The sequence below is a fragment of the Prionailurus viverrinus genome, chromosome D1 (genome assembly GCF_022837055.1).
Source record: "Prionailurus viverrinus isolate Anna chromosome D1, UM_Priviv_1.0, whole genome shotgun sequence".
NCBI classification, from domain to species: Eukaryota; Metazoa; Chordata; class Mammalia; order Carnivora; family Felidae; genus Prionailurus; species Prionailurus viverrinus.
In genome coordinates, this window is record NC_062570.1 from 98701269 (window position 1) to 98726612 (window position 25344).

The 25344-nt window shown below is 44.2% G+C and overlaps 1 long non-coding RNA gene across 1 annotated transcript in view; it reads right to left on the bottom strand.

Annotated features, from left to right (window-relative positions):
- Positions 1-242: 242 nt before the first annotated feature.
- LOC125146742 (uncharacterized) overlaps positions 243-25344 on the bottom strand; it is a 68489-nt gene continuing 43387 nt past the window's right edge. The window contains exon 5 of the long non-coding RNA XR_007144866.1: positions 243-357. This is a non-coding gene — a long non-coding RNA (uncharacterized LOC125146742). The remainder of the gene's footprint in view (positions 358-25344) is intronic.

Genomic DNA, 25344 nt, shown 5'->3' on the forward strand with positions numbered 1-25344 from the left:
AAGAAAAATAATGCTGCGTTATCTAAAAATGTCTTTACCTCCCTTCAACTTTTCATTGATAATTGAACTGAATACAGAATTACAGGTTGGGATCATTTCCCCTCAGGATTTTGATAGCTTGCTCTATTTTCTTCCAGCTTCTGATGTTTTTATTGAGCATTATGAGGCCATTCTGATTGCTGATCCTTTGTAAAAACAAAAACAAAAACAAAAACAAAACAAGAAACCTACCTTGTGTCTTGAGAAGTTTTTAGGATTTTTTTTTCTTCATCTCTAGGGTTCTAAAATTTCACAGCGATATGCCTCAGTGGGGTCTTTTTCTGTCATCGTGCTTGGCACCCAATGGACCCTGTCAAACTAGAAATTCATAACCTTCAGTTCTGGGGAAAATTTTCCTATTACTTATTTTAATAATGTTCTCCCTTCCATTCTTCTGTTCTCTCTGATATTAGGCAGAGTGAAGGGTAGAGAGTAGTGGAAGGTTCTGTCCAGGGGAAGTCTCTCTGATGAAGTGACATTTGAGCAGAAATCTGAATGAGCATTGCCTCATTTACCTAAAGAAAATTCCTGACATCTTCCTTGTCAGGAAGCTTTGTTCACATGCCTGGTGATCTTTGGCTGAGGATCTACACTGAGAGGGAGGCACTACAGGCTGATGGAGGGCTCTGTGTGTGACTTGGGGCTTGTCAACTGGTGGAGTTCACTGTTAGGTGCTCTGGTGGCACACTAGCTTTTTCACGGGGCAGCTCCTTCCTCTGGGATTGCTTAGTTTTTCCAGAGAAGAATCTTCCAGTCTCCTGCCTGGAGGTGGTGAGAGAGGGAAGAGGTGGGGGTAGGGGGTGGAGCGAAGGGGATGTCACCGTTGATTCACCCATTCCTACCGAATTCAATTCATCATTAAGTTTCACCCTCACTCCTCCTTCTGTGACTCCCTGAAATGCCTGGGCCTTTCTGGGATTCTGTTAGGCCAGCTTTTTGACTTCTTATGGGCATTTTTCCCTGCAGCGTTTGAGTACCTGCTCCTACCATCCTTTCTCTTGTCCACTGATGTCTCTTTGCCCATTCTCCTTGTCCGTTTAAATGGGATTTTAGGGGCGCCTGGGTGGCGCAGTCGGTTAAGCGTCCGACTTCAGCCAGGTCACGATCTCGCGGTCCGTGAGTTCGAGCCCCGCGTCGGGCTCTGGGCTGATGGCTCAGAGCCTGGAGCCTGTTTCCGATTCTGTGTCTCCCTCTCTCTCTCTGCCCCTCCCCCGTTCATGCTCTGTCTCTCTCTGTCCCAAAAATAAATAAACATTGGAAAAAAAAATAAAGAAAAAAAAAATAAATGGGATTTTAAGAGAAATTGCAAGTAAACATGTATTCAACCCAGTGTGTTTAACCAGAGCATAAGATACCCTGTGAAACAAATTCTTGCAAACTGATAAGGCTAAGAATTCTTCTTCTTCTTCTTCTTTTTTTAAGGAAAAGAAAACCCTTGCAGAGTTTCCCTCCTGTAGTGAGAGCGCTGTACTTGACAATCATAGAATTTTATGGGTGAAGTGACCTCAGACATTATGTACTCTCACCACCTCATTTTACAGATGCAGAAAACGAAACTCAGACAGCATAAGTAACTCACCCAAAGTCACAGACTAGAGGAATCTAAGGAGTCCCTCTATTTTCCACTTGTAATCCTACGCCATTCCCACTACCGCTCAACCTTCCCAGAAAAGCCCCTCAGGCAGTAGAAAGATTTTCCTCTTGATGGGGCTTCCAAAGCAAATGCCTTTTTGCTCTCTGGGCCAATCTGACCCTGATCGGTCCCATCTGGAGAAGAACCATGACAATGAACGAGACATTGTTTCTTAGCAAGACCGGGAGTGCTCCTGGCATATTAAACTGAGATCGTTTCTTAAAGGACAGAGGCAGGATAACAAATCCACCTTAAAATAAACCTCAAGTCAAATTACCAATTAACACCTAAATGTATTTAAGCAGAAATAAGTTTAATCGTCTAATTAATTTTTCACCAATTAAGTCCATTTTTACATGTTGCATTTTACACTGCCTTGGCAATGAAAGTAATTGGATTCCTTTATAACCACTTTCCACTTCCTGGTTTGCTAAGTAGTTCAATGCTATTGTCTGTCTACAGAAAATATAAATCCCCCCAAACTGGCCACATTGCAACTTCAGGAAGTTCATAAAGTACTCCTTTTGGGAGTAGCTGCAAAGATGACAAGATATGATATCATGGAGTGGAAAAGGTGCCTGTGGTAGGCAGCCTCCAACGTGGCCCCTGGGGTTCCCTGCCTCCTGGCGCCCACACTCTTGTGCACGCCCCTGCCCTGGAGTGTAGGCTGGCCTGGTGACTCACTCTTAAGGAGTAGAACGTGGCAGAACTGATGGCATGTTACTACGGAGATGAGGTTATGACTTCCAACTTAGTTGTTGCCCCTCCCCACCCTCGCCCCTCCCCCTCCCTTGACCTTTCTTTTTCTTTCCCAGGTCTAACCCTAACTGTGTCCTGAGCAACCCCACAGAAAGGCCCACTTGCCAAGGAGCCAAAGCCACTGGCCAAAAGCCCCTTGAGTGAGCTTGGAGATGGCACCTCCTACCCTGGAGACTGCAGTCCCTGGCAGGGGCCTGAGAGCAACCTCCTGAGAAACTCTGAGCCAGACCACCGAGCTAAGCCATTCACAGACTCCCACCTCTACCAGCTTTGGGCGATAATACATATTTACTGTTCTAAGCTGCTACATGTGGGGATAATTTATTATACAGCAACAGTGGAGGAGACCTAGGTATGGGTTCTGACTTTCAACTTCTTTGCAAAGCCATCTTGTATGTGTCCCTTCACTTCTCTTGATTATGCCTGTCACCTCTTCTGTAAAATGGGGGTAAAGACCACACCTACCCCACAGAGTTGCTGAGGGGTTCGAGGAAAAGAAAACTAATTTTAATATTATTTTAAGTTTTTTTCAACGTTTATTTATTTTTGAGAGACAGAGAGAAGCAGAGAGTGAGCAGGGGTGGGGCACAGAGAGAGGGAGACACGGATTCTGAAGCAGGCTCCAGGCTCTGAGCTGTCAGCACAGAGCCTGACCCGAACCCACAATCCATGAGATCATGACCTGAGGCGAAGTCAGAAGCTTAACCAACCAGGCCACCCTGGCACCCCAAGGAAACTAATTTTAAAATGATCATGAGATAGTAGAATTTTTATCTACACTATCTCATTTAATGTCTTTCTTAAGTGTGTTTGTTTGTTTTATAAACAGCACACAAAAAATAAAATCTTCGGTCTGGTCTATCTATCTCTCTATCTATCAGGTTGAAAGACAGATGGGGCGCCTGGGTGGCGCAGTCAGTTGAGCGTCCGACTTCAGCCAGGTCACAATCTCGCGGTCCGTGAGTTCGAGCCCCGCGTCGGGCTCTGGGCTGATGGCTCAGAGCCTGGAGCCTGTTTCCGATTCTGTGTCTCCCTCTCTCTCTGCCCCTCCCCCATTCATGCTCTGTCTCTCTCTGTCCCAAAAATAAATAAATGTTGAAAAAAAAAATTAAAAAAAAAAAAGATAGAGAAGAACATTCAAAAGTATCATTTAATGTCTTTCAAATGGGAAAAAAAACACATGTGAAGCATATCCAGTAAATTGGAAAACCATACTCATATCATTAGAGCCAATTCGTTTTATGATTTATTAAAACACTGTTTAACCAAACATCGAGCTTGGATCAACCTTAAATAAACCATATGCCTTTTAGAACTGATGGGTTTTAATTAGTTTTTTAATTAGCATGTGAGAAGTTTGTAAACCTGTTAGTTTTGCTATCTAAATCAGAAGAATAAACTTTATAAGATTCTCACAAGAGGAGCTCTTCAGGGCCAAGGTTAAGGCCCATGGACCCCCTCAAATGAATATGGCCCAAGCATAACTCTCTTCCACAACCCCCCCCCCCCACCCCGGGCCAGCCCTCATTACTGACCCCAAACTCTTCCTGCTGTCCAACCTGGAAACCGAGTCACCTACCCAGAATCCTCCCCTTCCACTCCTCACCCCACATCGTATCACTTCAGAAACATTTCTTCCTCTCCACTCCTGTGCTGCCATTTTAGTTCATATTCATCTCTTCCACAGTGAATCATCAATGCAATTAATATTGTAATTCTAATAGTATACATGAAATATATTACATATAACTATAATATCATAATAAATATTAACAAATCCCATTTATTGACAGTGCACTATGTCTCACAAGTTCAACTCGAGCTGATGATGAGACTTACAGGCCCCCTGTAAGCAGAGCTAACAGGTTGCTTCATTCAGCTCCGCAACAGCTATGCGAGATGGAAGGTTAAGAATAGGCTGCCTTAGTCTAAATCTCAGCTTTTCCACTTACTCTGTGCCTTTGAACAAGTTACTTAACTTCTCTGTGCTTCAATTTTCTCACCTGGAAAACAAGGATAAATAATAGCACTTACCCCATAAGGATTAAGAATATTTTAAATGCATAGCACAGTGCCTGGCAGTCAGCAAATGTTAGCTATTATTATTTTGGGTCCATATCATGTTTTCTCCAACACCTGTATCTCTCTAGGACAAACTATCCTTTCCAGAACAGTCTGATTGTTCTTCTAAGGAGCCATTTGACCATGTCAGTCCCTTAGCATGGAACGTCAGGAACATAGGCCTTAGCATGGTCCAGCTGTCTAGCTCACCTCCTTGGCCCTCAGCTTCCACTTTTCCCCACCCCCTTCCCCTTGCTCATTCCCCACTTAATGTCTCACCATTCCTAAAACATGCCCCTCTGAACTTAACTTTGTGTCTCCCCGCCAAGATAAATGAGGTACAGTGAAGAGATAGGCTCACTCAAGGGGTGGCAAAGGACAGCACCCAAGATGGCGGCTGGATGCTCCCACCTCTCTTTCAAACTCTGTAAGGATTAGAGACCGAAGAGCACTGGGACTTAAGTCCTTCTATGTGGCAGGGATAGCGCAGGCCTTAAAATAGCTGGGATGTTTGCTACCAAGAAAAGTCACATGAAAAGAAAACGAAGTAGGCCTTTTCCTACCTTCCCTGGGAGCACAGAACTGCCTCGGCTACCATCAGGAAAAAGAGAAGAGGAAGAAAGAAAGAGCTTGGACTTTAAAGTGAGCCCACGTCTGTATCCTGGCTCTCCCTCTGGAAACAAACACGTACCCTCACTTTCTTTGGCTGGGAAATAAGAATGATAATGGTTCCTTTGCAAAGTTGATGTGAGGATTCCACGAGAAAACGTATGTAAAAGTACCCAGTACATCACGCGGGCTCTAAATTAAAGGCTACCTTCCCATTTTCTCCTGAACTGTTGTCTGTGCCTATAAAGGTCTCCCTGTTCACCCCACCCTGGTGGGTGCCTGGTGAACTCCTACCCAATCCACAAGTCCCAGGCTCAATGCCATCCTTCCAGAGAAGTCATCCTCCCTGGTCTTCTCAGGCAGAGTTCATGACTCCCGCCACCGTCTCCCCCTGAACTGGGGACTCCTCCAGAGCACGAATCACTGCTCAAACTCCTTTGGACCCTTAGCCTGGCATCATTCAAAAATAAATGTCTGTGGGGCAGTGTTCCATGATTTCCTTATGAAAATAAAGACTTCTTAGATGCTTTAAAATATTTTCTTTACAGTATTCTTTGTAATAGAGAAAATTTGGAAGCAATATACATGTCTAATAATTAGAGGTTATGTAAATTGTGGTTAATCCTCAAAATGTGGTTTGCTGCCATTAAAATCATCTTACAGAAATGTACTGTTGACATTAAAAAAAATGTTCTCAATATACATTGTGAGGGAAAGAAGCAGGTTTCAAAACAGTACTATGTACAGAATGATCCCATTTTGTGACAAAAATATAAATGTTTATGTATGCATAAAAAAGGTCTGGAAGGACCCAGTGGTTGTCTCTGGGTGGGTGGAATTTGCATGTTTCTTTTCCTTCCTTATGCTTATATGTATTTTGTGATTTTTCTATAATGAGCATAAATTACTTTTGTAGTAAGAAAAAAATTTTTTAACTACCAAAATTGTTTTTCTGATTGTAATGCATTTTCATTGTAGAAAATTTGGAAAGTCTGAAAACTATAAAAAAGAAAAGATAATTACGCATGTTGTTCTACCAAGAGAGTCTATTAACATTCTAGTATATTTCTTTCTAGTGTTTTTTTGTTAATGTACGTATGAATTTTTTAAACTACTTGAGATCAAACTGATCTATAGTTTAATGCCCTGAAATTTTTTATTATTACTATGGATATTTTCAAAAATTATTACAAATTCTAAATACTAGATGTCTGGCAAAGGGCTAGAGAAATCAGCTATCCTAGGAGGGAAACAACTAAAAAGAGGGTTAATGGCCTCCCAAGTACAGCATAAGCATTTTAAAGACTTCCCTAGGCCCTAGAGAGGCCTTACATTGTTTAAAACACTTTAACATATTCCATAAGAACAATTTTAACTACAAAATTTTTGAAGGGGCCTTTTATAACTTTTGCTATTGAATCTGGCTAAACGTACTCATTTAATTACAACTGGTGAACAACTCACTTAATTTATAATTGGCTATAATTTCTCAGTAACTATTGTACATATTTGGGAACTCTTGCAAAGTGAGAAAAATCCAACCTCCAAATTGTTTCCAAACATAAAGAAACAGTAAATTTCAACAATCAATGATGTTAACACGCTGTTACATTTAGTAGGTTTTTAATTAAACATTTCTTGATTTTACAGTTTCCTTTTCACATTTTGGAGCCAATAACTTTTTTTGGATTTCAAACTTTTTCCTAGGCCCTGAAAAAGTACCTAGGCCTTGAGTTCTGTGTCTCTCCTGCCTCGCTGAGGAAAATGCCCTGGCTGAGTCCCCTCGGCCAGTGGGCAGTCATGACAGACAGATGTTAGAAACTGTCAGCAAGGACGGGAGCCACTGCAAAGACCAGCAGCAGGAAAGGTCAATTTATCCACCAGAGTTGTTTTTTCTGTGCCAACCTCCAGATAGAAAGTAGGAAATTTTGGACAAGGGATTCCTACACAAATAGATTTTTGCTTCTCAAGTACAGAAAGTAAACTGGGGAAGGAGAAGAGAAGGAGGGTGAGGCAGAAAAGGAAGAATGAGGGAGGGAGGGAGGGAGGGAGGAAGAAAGGAAGGCTACCATTCATTAGTTGTTTATTATTACTCCGTGCTGAGCTAAGTGATTTACATATTTCATTCAATACTCATGACAATCCTATGAGATGGAGACTATTCTCACTCTCATTTTACGGTAAGGTTCCTAAGGCTGAGCCTGGCTAACTCATTGCCCCAAGGTCACACAGCTAGAAAGTGCTGGCCCAAGACTGTCCGACCCCAAAACCTGTGTATTAGCCCCTATACCATATGGCCTCTCCAAACGCACCTGCCCTATCCGGCCCTCCTACTTCCAGAAGAACAGAATTTAAAGCTGGAAAAACCCCATGAGGCCAGCTCACCCTTCTTGTCTCTACTTTTGTCATAGCACTGCTCCCAAGGAAAATCTTGCTCCCTGTCGGCATGCCGCTGAGCCAGGCACTCCCGTGGCCCAGGGGCACTGTGCCTGGCCTAGAAAATGTGCTCAGGAGATGTTGGCTGAATTAATAAATTAAATAAATCTCTCATTTTGTTGAGAAGGAAGACCAGAGAAGGAAATCTGAGGGACCACACAGTCCAGGTAAAACCCACTCACGGTGACTCAGCAAGGCAGTGGTGGCCGACTCTGGATGAGAATCCCAACCCGTGCTTTCTGCACTATTTAACTGAAATTTACACAGGACTTTCCTCTTTCTTTTATGCCACGTCCTTCTTACAACAACCATGTGTCACGTGTGTCGTATGTGATCAAATCTAAGACCATCCATAGGACACGCTATTATTTTATGTTACAATAAGAGAGAAAAAAATGGAACAACACTGTCAAGCATCTTGAGAGACACCCATCAACCAAAAGATGTATGCCTACCATGTGAAAAATGTGTGATGTTATCCACGTTTTAGAGATGTGGAACGGAGGCTCAGAGGAACAAAGTGGCAAGTCTTGGTCACAAAGCTATTAAGGGCCAGACATCCGTGATCCAAACCAGTCCAGGGCTCTCTCTACAATTGTCCCTCAAGGCACTATGATTTGATGACTGGGTTTTGGGGGGCGGGAGGGTGGAAAAGCTATTTAAATGAGCATCTTCATTCAACTGGTGACATAGCTCCTTCCCACTAGATTATAAGCATGACACCTGACAGCTGTTTTCCCAGCACCTAGCACTGTGGCTAGCACAGAGCAAGCCCTCAAAACATATTGGGGCACCAGGGTGGCCCAGTCGGTTAAACGTCTGACTCTCGACTTCCGTTCAGGTCATGATTTCATGGTTTCGTGGGTTCAAGCCCTGCGTCATGTTCTGTGCACTGACCTCGCCATGCAGAGCCTGCCTAGGTTTCTCCCTCTCTCTCTCTCTCTCTCTCTCTCTGCCCCTCCCCTACTCACGCTCTCTCTCAAAATAAATACATAAACTTGAAAATATACATATCTAAGACATGGAAAGGGTTCACACTATGAGGCACACCAGAAGTGCAGAAAACATGGGCCTAAGTTAGAAGTCCACTACCTTGGGGCAGTCCTATGCTGCTGATATCCCAGGCAAGGGGAAATGCAAGTGCAGAATGGTGGTGGGGTGGGGCAGGAGCCCAGGACTTCCGATGGGTCCTGACACAGACAGACCTGGTCAGAATCCCAGCTTTGCCAGCTACTAGCTGTGGGACCTTGGGTAAGTTACTGACTCTCACTCAGTCTCTTTTTCCTTGTTGGTAAAATAGGAAAAACGCAGTTCCGCCAATCTCTTGAGATGGTGTGAGAATTCAACAAGAAAACAAAAGTAAAAAGCTTAGCATGGTGCCTGGCACATGGCAAACAATCCATCACAGCTAAAGCCAGGTAAAGGAAGAAATATTGGTCTTATGCCATCTTGAACAGAATCACACCAGCTGGAGGGCGGGGGATTTCATAATTGGGAACCCTCAGCCTCAGACTGGCCATAGAAACAGACAGTCCTGCAGGAAAAGACCTCCCACCCACTTTTTCAAGATCAAATACACAAAATAAGAAATGAGAATTGAGAAATCACCATAGACACTAAATGAACTAAAAAAATCCTAAGCACTCACCTGGGTGAACCTAAAGGAAAAATTGTTAAACCCTGCATAGAATAGACGATTTTCTAGGAAAATAGAAAATATTACAGCTAATTCCAGAGAACTTTTAAAGATACAGGAAAGAAAGAAAGAAAGAAAGAAAGAAAGAAAGAAAGAAAGAAAGAAAACCTGAAACCTATTAAATACCGCAGAAGACATTGAGAATGTTTTCAAAGAGCTATACCCCAAAAAAGTGTCAGGTCCAGATGGTTTCATGGGTGAATTCTACCTGCTATTTAAATTGTTCCAGAGCAAAGAGAAAGCAGGAAAACTTCCAAATTCTTTTTATGAAGCCAACATAACAGTGCATGAAACCTGACAAAAAGGACACAATGAAAGAAAAGAAAGATGTTGGAAAGCTGCCTCTGCAAATCTGTAAACACGGCAAACATCTCCCTAAGAGTCAGGAGCAAAAGAAAGGTTTCCACTAACACCATCATTATTTAACATTGTTCTGGAAGTACTGGCCTGTGCAATTATACAACAGGGGAAAAAAAAAACCCAAGAAGTATAAAAACAGGAAAGAACAAAGTAAAATTATCATTATTTTTAGATGATATGGCTGTAAATCTAGAAAATGCAAGATAACTCACTCAAGAATTATCAATAAAATTATTTCATATCAATACAATAAGATAAACTGATTATATGATAAACAAAAGTGAGTAGCTTTTTTTTTAAGTTTATTTATTTTTGAGAGAGAGAGAGAGAGAAAGCGCACACAAGCTGGGGAAGGACAGAGAGAGAGAGAATTCCAAGCAGGCTGTATACGCTGCCAGCAAAGAGCCTGATGTGGGGCTTGAACTCCCTAACAGTGAGATCACAACCTGAGCAGAAATCAAGAGTCTGACACTTAACTGACTGAGCCACCCGGGCACCCTGTGAGTAGCTTTCTTATATGCAATCATCAACTAATTAAAAAATACAAAAAGAGGGGTGACTTTGGCTCAGGTCACGATATCACAGTTCCTGAGTTCAAGCCCCACATCAGGCTCTCTGCTGTGAGCAAGGATGCAATCATCAACTAATTAAAAAATAAAAAAGAGCCTGTGACTTTGGCTCAGGTCACGATATCACAGTTCCTGAGTTCAAGCCCTGCATCGGGCTCTCTGCTGTGAGCAAGGAGCCCACTTTGGATCCTCTGTCCCCCTCTTTCTCTCTGTGCCCCTCCCCAGCTTGTGCTCTCTCTCTCTGTCTCTCTCTCTAATAAATAAATATTTAATTAATTAATTAATTAATTAAATAAAACGAGATTCCATTCACATGGGCCACAACAAAAACACAACTATTACAAATGTGCTAAATCTATAAGAAAGCTTTAGAATACTAGACTTAATCGTCTGAATAAATGTAAACATATATCCTGCTTTGGAATAGGAAGATGGGCTATTGTAAAGATGTCGGTTCTCACAAGTCATTATATTTACAGTGATTCCAATGTTTAAAATACACAAAAAAGAATTGCTTTTGGAATAAGATGGGCCGATTCTAAAGTTCACGTGGAAACATAAACATGCAAGAACAGCCTGAGCAGCCTGGGGAGTGTGGGGGGGAGGGCAGTGAGGGTAGACTCTGTTACCAGATACTAAAACGTAACATAGTTTCTTAGATACGACACGGAAACCACAAAGAAAAGGAAAAAAGAGATAAATTTGACTTCATCAGAATTAAAGACATTAAAAAACCCACAAAGTTCAGAAAGTTTGTGTTTCACCGGACACCATTAAAAAAGTGAAAAACATAGGAGCACCTGGGTGGCTCAGCCGGTTAAGCATCCAACTCTTGGTTTCAGCTCAGATCATGATCTCACTGTTCGTGCGTCTGAGCACTGAGCTGGGCTCTGTACTGACAGCACAGAGCCTGCATGGATTCTCTGTCTCCCTCTTTCCCTGCCCCTCTCCTGCTCAGGCACTCTCAAAAAAATAAATAATTAAATAATTTTAAAACTTTAAAAAAGTGAAAATACAGCTCAGAGAATGGGAGACAATATTTACAAATCATATATCTCATAAGGGACTACTATCCAGGACATATAAAGAGCTCTTACGACTGCAAAAAAACAAAAAAAAAAAAAAGGATAAATAATCTAATTTTAAATGGGCAAAGAATTTGAATGGACATTTATCTAAACAAGATATACAAATGGCTAATAAGCACAGGAAAAGATGCCCTACATCATTAGTCATCAGGGAAATGAAAATCAAAACCACAATCAGATACCAGTTTATACCCACGAGGACGGCTCTAATCAAAAAGGTAAACGTTAACAAGGTGAGGATGTGCCAAAATTGGAATCCACATACACTGCTGTTAGGAAAGAATGTAAAATGCCACAGCCACTGTGGAAAACAGTCTGACAGCTCTTCAAAAAGGTCAACATAGAGCTATCATATGACCCAGGAACTCCACTGCTACGTATACGTACTCAAGAGAACTGAAAACATACGTCTACGCAAAAATCTGAACACAAATGTTTGTGCCAGCATTATTCATAATAGCCAATAATCTGAACACAAATGTTTATGCCAGCATTATTCATAATAGCCAAAAAATGGAAACAATCCAAATGTACGTCAATAGATGAATGGATAAATAAAATGTGGTATTAGACACACAATGGAATACTATACAGCAATACAAAGGAAAGAAATACTAAACAAAAAAAAAGAAAGAAAGAATGACACATGCTACAACATGGATGAACCCTGAGAATCATGCTAAGAAAGAAGCCAGCCATAAAATGCCACAAACCGTATGATTCTATTGATGTGACATGTCTAAAATAGTCAAATCCATCAAAACCAAAAGTCGATTAGCGATTGCCCGGAGCTGGGGGCAGGAAAGGGTGGAGAATGACTGCTAACAGATACAGGGTTTCTCTATGGGGTGATGAAAATGTTGTGGAATTAGATAGCAGTGATGGTTACACAACTCTGAAGCTAGCAAAAAACTGAATTCACTAAAAGGGTGAATTTTATCACATGTGAATTATGTCGCAATAAAGCTGTTGTTTTAAAAACCATGCTGTAAGGGGCACCTGGGTGGCTCAGTTGGTTAAGCATCTGACTTCGGCTCAGGTCATGATCTCACGGTTCGTGCGTTCGAGCCCCACATTGGGCTCTGTGCTGACAGCTCAGAGCCTGGAGCCTGCTTCAGATTCTGTGTCTTCCTCTCTCTCTCTGCCCCTTCCCTATCTCTGTCTCTCTCTCTCTCTCTCTCTCTCTCTCTCTCTCTCTCTCAAAAATAAACATTAAAAATTTTTTTTAATAAAATAAAAAACACAATGTAAAACTTTGGTAAGCAAAACAGCTCAAAAGACCAGAATAAACACAATTACTCACTAGAATTTAGTATATAATCAAGGTGGCACTTCCAAAAAGAGGAAAGATGGATTATCTGGAAAATGATACTGGACCAACATTCCTGGAGAGGTTAACAATGGGCGGAGAGCAGCATTTGGAACCCCACCTTGATCCTTGCACCTAAATATATCCTGATGTATCAAAGACTTAAACGTCAAAAGGAAATCCATAAAAACATAAGTAGGGGTGCCTGGGTGACTCAGTCGGTTAAGTGTCCAACTTCGGCTCAGGTTATGATCTCACTGCTCGTTAGTTCAAGCCCTGCATCGCGCTCTGTGCTGACAGCTCAGAGCCTGGAGCCTGCTTCAGCTTCTGTCTCCATCTCTCTGCCCCTCCCCTGCTCATGCGCTCTCTCTCTCTCTCTCTCTCTCAAATATAAAATAAAACATAAAAATTTTTAAAAATAAATAAACATTAGAAGTAAACTGAGGATTTCTTTTTTAATCTCAGAGTAGGAAAGGTAAGACACAAACACAAAGGCCCTTAAGAAAGAAAAGGTGTACATTGACTTAAACAAGTTCTAAATTTCTACATGGAAAAAAAAAAACCAAAAGACAAAACAATAAGCTGGACATAATATTTGTAAAAATATAACGCGTTTCCAATTTTCCTTTTTATATAAAAAATTTGTTTGTATCACTAAAAAAAAACAACCCAATAGAAAAACAAACATGAACAGACCATTTCCAGAAATAAAAGGGTAAATACGAAAAGATGTCAAATTTCACTCTTAATTAAAGGAATGTACATTAAAACAACTAGATGCCATTTTTCATCTATCAGATTAGCCAAGGTGAAAAAGGTTTCTAAAATACTGTATGTTCAAAGATGTGTAAAAAGTGGTGCAATTGAAAATTTATAACCATACAAAAATCTGCACACAGGGGAGCCTGGGTGGCTCAGACCGTTAAGCATCCGACTCTTGATTCTGGCTGAGGTCATAGTCTCATGGTCCGTGAGTTTGAGCCCTGTGTCAGGCTCTGGGCTGACAGTGTGTAGCCTGCTTAGGATTCTCTCTCTCTCCCTCTCTCTGTCCCTCCCGTCCCCCTCACAAAATAGCAAAATAAACTTAAAAAAATCTGCACATAGATGTTTACAGTTGACCCTTGGACAATACAGGTTTGAACTGCGTGGGTCCACTTAGATGTGGATTTTTTAAATATAAATATAGTACAGTACTGTAAGTGTATTTTCTCTTCCATATGATTTTCTTTTTTTCTTTTTTTTTTTAAAGACTTTAGTTTTAAGTAATTTCCACACCCAGTGTGGGGCTCTAACTCACAACCCCCAGATCAAAAGTCACATGCTCCACCGACCATGCTAGCCAGGTGCCCCCACATGATTTTCTTTTTATTTTTTCTTTATTTAAAAATCTTTTTAATTTTTTTAATTTATTTTTGAAAGAGGGAAAGAGACACAGAGACAGAGCATGAGTGTGGGAGGGTCAGAGAGAAACACAGAATCTGAAGCAGGCTCCAGGCTCCAAGCTGTCAGCACAGAGCCCGACGCAGGGCTCAAACTCACGGACCTGAGCTGAAGTCAGATGCTCAACCGACTGAGCCACCCAGGTGCCCCCATATCATTTTCTTAATAACATTTTCTTTTCTCTAGCTTACTTTACTGTAAAAATACACATATCATACATACACAAAATATGTGTTAATCTGACTATGTTATCGGTAAGATCAATGGCAGGCTATTAGTAGTTAAATTTTGAGGGAGTCAAAAGTTATACTCAGATTTTCAGCTGTGCAGGGATCTGCTCCCCTAACCCCTGCATTCTTCAAGTATAGCAACTTTATTCATAATTGCCAAATCTCAGAAGCAACCAAGATGTCTTTCAATAAGTGAATGGATAAACAACCTGTGGTATATCCATACAATGGAATATTATTTAGCAATAAAAAGAAATGAACCATCAAGTCACAAAAAAGACACGAAGGAATCTTAAACACATATTGCTAGGTGAGGGAAGCCCACCTGAAAAGGATTATGATTCCAATTATATGACATCCTAGAAAAGGCAAAACTATGGAGACAGTCAAAATATCACTGTTTGCTAGGGGTTGAGGGCAAAAGAGAGGGAAGGACGACCAGATGGAGCACAGAGGGTTTTTAGGTCAGTGAAACTACTTTGTATGATACTACAGTGTGGATACCTGTATTATACATTTATCCAAACCCATAGAATGTAGGACAGAGTGAACCCTAATGTAAAGTATGGACTTTGTGTGATAATAAGTATCAGCATTGGTTCAGCAATTATAACAAATACGCCACATTAATACAGCATGTAAATAAGAGGGGAAACTATGGGAGAGGGAGGGAGGGATGTGGGAACTCATTACTTTCCCGTCCATTTTTTCTGTAAACCTAAAACTTCTCTAAAAAAAAAAGCTACTAATTTTTTTTTTAACTTGTACAAATACATTGGTGGTAGGTATGTAAGTTGGTACAATCCCTTTGGAATGAAATTTGACAATACTTTCCAAAAAATTTTAGAACACATGTCCTTTTACACAGACAGTCCACTTCTCAGACTTTATCTCGCACACATACTCACAGGTAGGAAATGACATTTATACAAGACATTCATCTGTTCTGTTTGTACTGGCAAAAGACAGGAAATAGCCTTGTGGCAGACAGACTAACGGCCCCCCAAAATTCCATATTCCAATCCCCAGAACCTGTGAATACTCATGGCAAAGGGAATTAAAGTTACAGATGGAATTAGGATTGCTAAACAGCTGACCTTAAAATAGGGAGATTACCTGAGTTAGCTCAATATCATAATAAGGGTCCTCAGAAACAAAGGAGCGTAGCAGAAAAGGAGAGTGAGAATCGGGTGATTTGAGAAAAAAACTCAACCTACGGTTGCTAGCTTTGAACATGGAGGAAGGAGACACAAGTCAAGGGATACAAGTGGTCTCTAGAAGCTAGAAAGAGCAAGGAAACTGATGCTTCCCTAAAGTCTCCAGAGGGAAGGTAATCCTACCAACACCTTGAACTTAGCCCAGCAAGAACCATTTCAGGCTTCTGATCTACAGAACTGGAAGATAATAGAGTTCTGTTGTTTTAAGCCACCGAATTTGTGGTGATTTGTTACAGCAGCAGGAGGAAACTAATACAGACCGAAACGTCTGTCTGCAGAGAACTAGCTAAATAAATGCAGTGTAATACTGTGCAGGCTTAAAAGAAAGGGGCCTCAGGGGCACCTGGCTGGCCCAGTCGGTGGAGCATGCGACTCTTGATCTCGGGGTTGTGAGTTTGAGCCCCATGTAGGGTATAGAGATTCCTTAAAAACAAAACCTGTAAAAAAAGAAAAAAGACAGGTGCCTCTTTACATACTCATATGGAATTCATTTCAAGGAACATTGTTTAGTGGGGAATAAAATGCAAAGTACACGAAGAGTGTAGAGAGCATGTTATCTGTGTCAAAAGGAGGCACAGTTTCAAATCCACATAGATCTTCATACGTGCACAGGCTACCTCTGGAAAGATACACCAGAATCTGGTAACATTATTGAATATTTATTGCCACCACGGGAGGGGAAATGGGTGACAAGAAGTCCCAAAGGCAGAGATGCTCATTTTTTTTTAAATTTTTTTAACGTTTTATTTTTATTTTTGAGACAGAGAGAGACAGAGCATGAACGGGGGAGGGGCAGAGAGAGGGGGAGACACAGAATGGAAGCAGGCTCCAGGCTCTGAGCCATCAGCCCAGAGCCTGACACGGGGCTCGAACTCACGGACCGCGAGATCATGACCTGGCTGAAGTCGGACGCTTAACCGACTGCGCCCCCCAGGCGCCCCCCATGCTTTTTCTTTCTTGATCTTCCCACCAATTCCGACAGCTTGGTGTTTGTGGGTGCGGTCATCAGTTCCTACCCACGGGTGAGGCGCTGAGGCTCCGAGAGGTTTAGTGGCCAAGTCGCACAGCGGGTAAGTTTTGCAGCTGGATTTTAAAGCCCGGTGTTCTGGTTCCAGGGCTCTCTCTTCAAACCATTGCAACGTGTCGCTGCCGGTTCCCACAGCCGCGTAACCCCCAGATGCTACCACACGGGGTTGTCAGACAGGGATCTCAGCCCTCTCCGGGACTTCAGGTCCCTCTCCCAGACCTCAGGGTTGAGGAGAAGGTCGGGCTCCACAGGGGCCCTGCCTACACTGCCTTCTGGATTCAGCCCACCTTCTTCTGTTACAGCCCTCAGCAAAGTTCCTTTGGGGCCTTCTGGGGAGAGGCCGCCGCCAGCGGTCACTGTGGCTCTAATTGTTCTCTCTGGTGAGCTCACGTTGCAGTCGGCCCAGTGCAGACACCTGCTTTCCTCAGGCAGAGATGAAACCCTAGAGATGACGGGCCTCGGCGGAGTATGACATCTTGATCAAATAAGGCTGCCCTGAGATTTCTCGTTCCTTCAAGCTTGGGGCCGGAGATGGAGGGGGGGGTCCCCCCCACCCTCCCCATCTGTCGGCAGCTTACAACTTCAGGCACACAAATCCACCTTCCCGGGCCTCACTTTCTGGTAAAATAGAGATCATATTCCTGTGTTGCACGGGCAGATGTTGCTGGGTCATTTACCTCTTGGGAGCACTATTTAAATATAGCCAAACTGCCTTTCATGTTGAGGATCTCAAAGCATTTTTAAATGAGTAATTAATGAAGTTCAACGTCCAGAAAAAGCAAGAATTATTGTCTTCATTTTATAAATAGATCAAAGGTCACACAATCAATGGCAGATGTAGGAAACAGATGTAAGAATTCTCCTTTTGTCCCTGACTGCAGCCACTAAATCCCACCCCTGGTATCATTGACAGACCTCCTTTCTGCTCTCTGACTTCTGGCCAAAGACGTGAAATTGGCCTTTATATGTTTCCACTTAAAGGTTTGAATTCTATGTATGGTTCATATGCCTTTGATATGTCTGGAATTTATAAAAGAGAAGGAGAAGAATGATATTTGATGCTTTTCAGAGATCATGTTGGGACTGAGCCTTATATAATGGGTCAAATGCCAATAAAGGAAAAAAAAAAAACGCTCACCAGATCTTCAGGAAGTTCACTTTTATTCTCTCTCTGAAAGAATTCTGTCTGTTAAAATTAAACAGAGTGTATCTTTATTCGCCCAAATGATTGTTGTGGGAACAACGGACGTCACCACTTATTGAGCACCAACTGTATGCTAAGTGTTGTTCTTCTTACCGGCATACATTATACCATGGGATTTTCACAAACACCTGAGGAAGTTTTTATTAATCATTCATTTTATAGATAATATATAACTGGGCTTGGAGATAAAAGGTTGAAGAAAAAGGAAAGACAAAGCTCAAATCAAATTAATTAAGCAAAAATGACAGGGTATATACTCTGTGCCAGAGGTGTTGGGTTCTGATAGATACAAAGATGGAGATATGAAGATGAAGAAAATAGCGCCAGATTCCTGCTCTCAAGGAATTTATAGCCTCGTGAATGGTTGAGGGTGAGGGCTGAGCAGAAGCACATAAAAAGACAAATGATGTCAATGCAATTCAGTCCAGAAGTATTTATTGAGTTGCTGCTATGTCTTAAACACTGCACTAGTCACAGGGGATAGTCCCTCTTCTCATGGAGCTTATAGTCTAGTGGGAAAGTCAGACATTAATCAAATAATCACACAGGTTTAAACTGTACTTGAGTGGAGTAGAAGACACCAGATGGACGACAACCTGACAAAGGATTAGTATCCAGAACATATAAAGAGTTCCCACACGTAATAAGAGATAATGCAATAGAAGCATTGCCAAACCAAGGGCAATTTTTAAAAGATGAATGGCAAATGAACAATAAACAAAGGAAAGTATGCTTCGTCTCTCTTGTAAACAGGGAGTTGCAAATTAAAACACTGAAATACCATTTTATACCCATCAGCTTGGCAAAATTTTTAAAGTGTGACATTACCAAGTGTTGTTGAGGATGCCAAGCACGGGAACTCCAAGTTACATATTGCTATCAAAGTGTAAATTGGTACAACCACTTTGAAAAACCGTTCAGCCACGCTGAGTAAAGCTGCCGATTCACGTGACCCAAGTCCAGCAATTTCACACACAAGTATCTACCCAATGGCTCCCTTTCACACAAGGGGATAGGTATAACAAACATTCATTGTAGCATTGTTTCTAACAACATGAAAGCGACAATAAACTAAACGTCCTTCAGAAAAAGATGGGTGAATAAAGTGCGGTGAACTCATACTATAGGACCCTGACGAGCAGTGAAAATGTATGATCTAGAACTCCATGAATCAATGTGAATGCATTTCGAAATCATAAGCTGAGTGAAAAAAGCAAGTTGCACAATGATATGGTCAGTATAATGCCACTTCTCCAAAGTTTGCAAACATGCCAGACAATTCTATAAAGTGTTTATAGGCACAAACATATATAGTAAAAATACAAAAGCATGTATAGGAATATGACACATCCCAGTGCAGGAGAGTGGTTACCTTAGGAGAGAGACAGACATGGGTTCAGAGGGCTCTATATTGAAAGATGTTTTATGTTCTTAAAAAAAAAAAAAAAAAGATTTGAAGAAATCGTGGCAAACGTTAAGCTTTGGCAAAGGCTGGAGGGGCATGGGATGGGTGTGGAATAAATAGGTGTTCATGATATTACTCTCTGTAGTTTTTTATGTGCTTTGATCTATCAGAGAATTGAATTGGAGGTGGGGTTGGGGGAGGGGTCTCAACGGACGTGATGCTTACTTAGGATGACAGCCCAAAACTGAATAGGTGAGGAAGGGCAGAAAGGTGTACCAGGCAGAGAAAACAAGCTGTGCAAAGACCCTGGGGTGGGAGGGTGAGCACAGAGACTGGGAACTGAGACCCCCAGTTCTGTGGCCAGAGCAGAGGGGAAAGGGGGCTGGAGTTGGGGGGGGGGGGTTGTTGCACAGACCATGCAGAGCCTCATAGGATATCTTGAAGATCAGGTTTTTACCCTATGAGGAAAGCAGCAAGGATGGAAAGCACTGGGGCCCAGAGAGACTTCTCTTAGCTAGATAGCAGAACAGGGAAAGCATTCATGTCAGAGATGACTCATATCTTGAGTTGTGGAGAATGAGTAAGAGGAAGCCAATTGGAGAAAGAGGAGGAGGGAGTGAGGTGCAAATTCCCTGAAGAGGGCCCAACAGCAATAAAAAGACCCCGAGGACCTTCCACAGCATGGTCCCGCCTAGGTCATACACTCAGGACTAGCTCCAGAGGTGTTAGGAAATGGCCATGAACACAGAAGGCTTGAGGTCCCAGGCTGGGCAGCCTCAAGCCAAGAGAGGCATGGCCAGACATGGGTGTAGGTGGCTTGCTCTAACAGTGTGTGAAGGATGGATCTGAAGGAGGCTGGGGTGCAGACAAGGAGATCTTTGAGAGAAATATGCTAATAGCCTAAACCAGGATGGCTGGAACTAGAAAGCCATCCATCCTGGAAGAAGTGAGGGGTGCCCGAAGAAGTATTTAGGAGGGAAGGCGAGACATCTAGGACGATGGCTGGGTGGCCACCGCCAACATGGACAATAATAGGGGCAAGTGCGTGCAGGGCACACCAAGTGGAACTGTCCTATGAGCAGCAGAATGGGTGCGCCAAGGGCTCCCGCCAGCCGGGAGCAGGAGGCGCCTCCTGCGGGCGTTTACTGACCACTCACAGCCAATGAGTTGGTCCAGAAGGAGGGCAGAGGAAGACGAAAGTGAGCAGGTCTCGGGTGGGGGGGAGGGGGGGACGACAAGGAATAGGACTGGGGCGGGCTGGGGGAAGAGAAGAGGGGGAGGGGGGAGGACCGCGCAGACGCTGAGCGGCCGCCGGGAGACCAGCCCCGCGCGGGCTGGGCGGGCCCGGAGTTGGCCTCGCCGGCCTCCCCGCGGGGTGCAGGCGGAGCCCGAGAGCGCAAGGCGCGGGCGCGCGGGCGGGGGGGACAAGCGACCAGAGCCGCGGACTTCCCACAGCTCCTAGGGCTGCCTCGGCCGCAGCGGTCGAGGACAGCAGGGCACCGCGCGGCCCCGGACGTCTCCTGCACCCCGGCCACCCCCGGCATCCCAGGCTCCCCGCGTGCCCAGGCCGCGCCTCCCCGCGCCGCGCCTCCCCACCGCCGGGACCTGGCGACGTCACTGCGGCTCTGACGCGCGCTAATGGAGGCACGGGCGGAGGCGGCTTGGCGCGGGTGTCCCCCGGGGAGGTCCCGGTCCTTGCAGCCCGCGGTCGCGTCCTTGGCCCTCCTCCAGGGGAACCTCGATTTTCCAATCTCAGGAAGGCCGGCTGTCCTTCGGCTACTGATAAGGACGCGAGCTCATGGTAAAAGATTTTAACAATGCCCGGAAAGAAATAGCCGGACCCAAGAAAGAGACTAATAATAGCAGCCCGCTAGAGTTCTGCTCTTGTGCTCAGCGCTCTTAAGAACAGTAAAAACGACAACAACCATAAGAGCCACCATTTATTGAGCGCTTACTCTGTGCCAGGCACTGTGTTAAGCGCTTTGCAGGCAACAACCCTCGGAGGTAAGTACCGTTATTATCCCTATTTTAAGGAAACTGGGGCACAGAGAGGTTAAGTAATTTGCCCCAGGCACACAGCTAGCTGATGTCAGTGCCAAAATTCCAACCCAGGCTGTCTGATCCCATGTAATCCTCATGTCAACCCATAAGGTCGGGATCAATCTCTCCATCTTAAAGATGAGGAAATTAAGGCACATGGAAATTTAAGTACCTTGCCCAAGGTCACCTAGCTGGAAAATGGATGCGGCAGAAAGCGAACCCAGGGCTCCTCTCTGTTCGCAGAACCCGCGGTCTTGGCCATAGGCGATGCCACTTCCAAACCACCTCCGACAGCCCAGCAGGCTTTGGCCCCGGGTCCCAAGAGGCGCAGCCTCTGCGGGGTATGGGTGGGTTCCCGCGGCCTCCGATCCCCGGGTGAATCGGATGTTTCGGAGCATCGTCTCTGCTCAGCCCGCAGGCGTCAGTTAGGGACGCGTCTCCCGGAATCCGGTCGGGACCTGGCCGCGCGGTCCTCAGAAGGGATGGAGCGGGGGCGGAGGCAGCGGGAGGGATCCCTGGTCCCACCTGCAGAGCGGCGGGGCTGGCGGCTTGCTCTGTGCGGCCGGCAGAGGGCGCTGTCGCACGCGCCTCGGGTCCCACGGTCACCAGACCCCGAGGCCCGCAGCCTCCGCCTGCAGATGCCTGGACTCGGAACGCCCCAAGTGGGAACCCCTTCTTCCTGGCGTCTGGCACCCCTCTGACCCCTCATCTCAGCCCTCTTTTCCTGACTAATCCCCGTTTTCTGTGGTCCTGCCATCCCACCATGGGTTTTCAAGTCTTCCCCAGTCCCTGCGCCATTGATTTAGTTACCTCTCCCTGAAAGGCAAGAACACTGATCCCATTCCATTAAAAACCTCAGGTGTTTGCAAGTCATACTCGGCTTTGTCTCCCCTTCTCCTGGCCCCTTTGGTGAGGTAAAATGGAGATAAACCATCTCGGAATAGATAACTAATTTTCTTCTCCGGAACAGGAGGAGGGGCTTGGTTAAGGAAGGAGCAGATTGATGAAAGGATCTATATTTTTTAATAGCTACAGTGTCTTGAGAGCTTGTTTTGTGCTGAGCCCTTCCTGTGTCTTGACTCCTCAATCCTCACTACAGCCCAGAGGAGTGCATCATTATTCTTTTGATAAAAGAGGCCACAACGGCAATGCTGGGAATCCACTAGGAGGATCTAACTTTATTATTAAAAAAAAAAAAAAAAATTTTTTTTTTGTTTTACTTAAGTAGGCTCCATGCCAGTGTGGGGCTTGAACTCACAACCTTGACATCAAGAGGTACATGTTCTACCGACTGAGCCAGCCAGGCACCCCCAGGAAGACATAACTATAAAGCCATGTTCCCATCAGCTGATCCAACTGAACAGAAGAGGTAAGATGCAAACCAAGCAACAGCAAACCAAAATCTGCTCCAAGAGTGCTTAGCAATACTACACACAGGTGAATTAGGGGCTTCGATTGCTTTGTGACCCCAGTTTGGGACTCAAGTGTCTAAAAAAAGAAAAAAAACAAAAGCTAAAAGTGCAGGCAGAGGAGAACAGGAATGAGGGTTTTCACTTTTGCTTGGAAAAGCATCCTGAGAGGCCCACTCACTTTCTATGACTGGGCTCTGAGGAAATAAAGGTGGTTCTAGGAAAATCTGAAAAATATGAGAGGAAAAAAAATGCCTTCTGTGGTTTTTACTTTAACCAAGACTCATATGGCTATTTGTGTTTTATTTTTAAATTAATGTGGCTCTCCCCACCCTTTAAATTGGCACATAAATCACAAAAACAGAAGGAAGGCCAGCTACACACTTCAAACTTGGTGGGTTTCTCAGGAAGGAGGTACATGACTTGAAGGGGAAATGAGGATTAAATGAGGTGCTTTAAACATTTGAAAGACAGACTTTCCACAAGGAACTTAGATCATAAGCCCTTAGAACGGGAGCTTTGTCTGGGTTTGGGCTCGGTATAGTGCCTAGAATCGGTGAGTGCCCATGAAATGTGGAAAACGAATCACACTTTTGGCTTATGTCTGCATCATCTAACCATCTGGGCCACCACTTTGCTTATGGTTTTAGAGTGTGGCTTCTAAGGGATTTTCCTGTCCCCTGGATCTTAGTCACACACCTTCCCCCAGACTCCTTACTTTCCCAGAAGTTTGCTCTGGGAATTCAGTCAAGGTGAGGCAATTGTTATTGATGATGATGTCACTAGGCTTGGTTAAACAGAATGACTGCTCAGCTCTGGAATCACCAGCTTGGTTTCCCTGCTTTTCCAAACAGGGAAACCAAGGCAGAAGGGACCTCAGGAGACTGTCACTTCACAGTTCTGATTCTCTTGCCCTACTATCTTTGAACTAGAAGGATTCCCCCATGCCCAACACAAACAAGCCCTGGACATCCCAGGCTGCCTGTTGCAAAATTCTTGGACTTCTTTGACCTTATCTCTCTCTGCTGCTTCCCTCATTTTTTCTGTGCATTCATTCTACAAACATGCATTGAGAACCCACTATATGTAAGTGCTACTGGTACAGCAGAGAACCCAACATGAGCTCATGAGCTCACTTTCTCCACTTCCCACCTGGCTCCTGACCTCATGGCTACAACTTCCATGCCTGGAGAGGCCCCACAATAGTAAATGACTTGCTTCTCCAAGTGGGACAACTGCTCAGACATATCTGACATTCTGGTAGCTCCTGGCAGCTCCAGGAGACCACACCCTGTGACCTCAGGATACCACCTTGGTGACATCTATTTGGCAGAAGGTCTGGGTCCCGACATATACCCTCAGAGGCAGAGCCTGGAAAGGCTCCAGCTCTACCACTTGCCCATACCTCTTCCCTCATTGTCATGCCTTCAGTTCGTATGATCATTGTTGACAACCTTAATAGCTTGGGCCATATTTATGAAGCATCTATTACAATGAAAAAATCCTATAGTCCCATAATACCCCACTGTTCAAAGGAAAAGCTTGGCTTAAACAAACCACAGTGACTGTCTGGCAAGTGGTGGATATGTTGGATAATGCTACGAGTCTTTCAGGTCATTTTGTTATTGAATCTTGGGATTGAGTGATTCATAATAATGAGGGGAAAGAAGAACACTAGCCTTGTTTCAGCTTTCCAGATTATTCAAATGGAATCGATTTTCAATGTCAACATCATAGTTATGACAATGCTTAAGGTGCATTGTTGGCTTTTGTCTTTTTGGAACATCCATTAATTAATACTCAATGACTTGGTTGTCACCCATTCCAAAAAAATTTTTTTAAAGGAGAGAGAGAGTTTGAACTGTAGGATTCTGGTTATGTCCCTGGAAGTCCCTGTAGAGAGTAGATTCCAAATTATATTCATTCTTTTTGAATATCCCAGCCCTCAAGACTGTCCCATCCCTGCTAGCTACAGCATCATTTTCCCTCCCCTGGAGGAAGGCAGAGGCCCAGAGACCAGAAGAATGAAGGAGAGTAGTGAGGAAAACTTTTCCCTTACCTGAGTTGCAGAGCCACTTGAATCTAGAGAACTGTTACATTTGTGCTGTGTCTGTATGAGTTCGTGGTTGTGCATTCTCTGGCTGATTCCAAAATCTCCATAACATGGGGGCCTGAGATACTCTAAAAAGAAGGCCTGTCTGGGAAGGACGTGTGTCCACCTACCAAGAAGTTCTTGGTGGTCAGTGTCTGCATATCCAGCGGCTCGGGTGAAGAGATTTGGAACCACTGAGCATTCCTGCTGGGATCTTTCCAAGCCCTTTTGGGAACCGGCAACAGCGCCTGTCTGGGGAAATTAGTTTTGCGCTTTCACAGAGTGAGAAATTCCTCAGGGGCATTCTTGTACTTGGGAAGAGAAATCAAACCCAGCTCATTCCTTTAGGGCCCATGCCATTAATAAAGCAGACCGAGTCCAATTCACTTGGTCCAGCCTGGGGCGGTGGGGTGGGGGCAGAAGCGGCGGAGTTCAGAGAATTTCACCTGTGGCTAAGGCCCTCCCCGGACTGGCGCAAGCTTGAGGTTTCAGGGGATTGTGTTACCAGCGTGTAAACACCGTGAGTGACAGCCAACGCTCCCATTCGACCACAGAGGATCTCAAACCCTTCCTATCTTCCTAGAAACCCTGGCGGCCGGGCGGCTGCTTGCCGTCTGATGCAACAGTTTGCAACGCTCGCTTCTGGGAGCGGAGCCTGCCGCGGGGCGCTGGGCGCCCTGCCGACGCGCATGCGCGGACTGCGGCCCCGCCGGGCCGGGCT